Below are 938 nucleotides of genomic sequence, written 5' to 3'. Positions count from 1 at the left end.
CGGACCCTTAGGAATATTCGAGCTGAGATCAGAACATTCGAATCATCCCAACTTTCTGAGATGGATGAAGAACAACCCAAACTCCTGAGGGAGTACTTTACTCCCACCATTTACACTTCTCCATCTTGCATTCGATTACCTGAAGTAGCAGCTGTACAATATGAAATAAAGTCTAGTGTGATCCAAATGCTCCCATCTTTTTATGGGCTCACCAACGAAGACCCATATAAACACCTAGATGAATTCCTTAAAATCTGCACCACTGTCAAGATTCAGAACTTCACTGATGATGCTCTGAAACTTAGATTATTCCCCTTCTCCCTTAAAGACAGAGCCAAGCAATGGCTGAATTCTTTAGAAGTCGATTCGATTCGTTCCTGGGATCAAATGCAACAAGAATTTCTTAAAAAATACTTTCCTATAGGAAGAACGAACCAGTTTAGACGTGCCATCACAAGCTTCTCCCAAATTGAGGGAGAAGAATTTCATGAAACCTGGGAGAGATTTCGGGACCTAATCCGAAAATGCCCGCATCATCAAATACCCAAGTGGCAATTAGTACAATGCTTTTATGATGGGTTGTCTGAATGAAACCGTCAGATAGTTGATGCCTCTTGTGGGGAGACTTTTATGCTTAAAAATGAACATGAAGCATGGGAATTATTTGAAAATCTCAATGAAAACTCCATCCACCATGCTTCCTGTTCTCGTCAAGCACCCCCGAGTTCTCAAAGAAAAGGGACCATTTGTGAAATAAGTCATTCTATGGACCTGTCTAGCAAGGTAGATGCATTGTCCCATAAGATTGACCAACTGATGATAGGAGGACATGTCGTTAGCTCTTCCCAAGCACAAGTATGTGCTATCTGTTCTAGCCCATCCCACCCTATCCATGAGTGCCCCTCAGCACCTCAATTCTCCGAACTTGTGCAAGAATA

The 938-nt window shown here is 42.0% G+C and overlaps 1 non-coding gene across 1 annotated transcript; it reads right to left on the bottom strand.

The window, feature by feature from the left end:
- Positions 1-436: 436 nt before the first annotated feature.
- LOC120106077 lies at positions 437-542 on the bottom strand. Its single transcript, XR_005508304.1, has one exon. It is a non-coding gene; the product is annotated as a small nucleolar RNA R71 (small nucleolar RNA).
- Positions 543-938: the final 396 nt, after the last annotated feature.

Source organism: Phoenix dactylifera, unplaced genomic scaffold (genome assembly GCF_009389715.1).
Source record: "Phoenix dactylifera cultivar Barhee BC4 unplaced genomic scaffold, palm_55x_up_171113_PBpolish2nd_filt_p 000448F, whole genome shotgun sequence".
Classification (NCBI taxonomy): Eukaryota; Viridiplantae; Streptophyta; class Magnoliopsida; order Arecales; family Arecaceae; genus Phoenix; species Phoenix dactylifera.
Note: the sequence above shows the minus strand (reverse complement) of the source record. Positions and strands in the feature narration are given on the sequence as shown.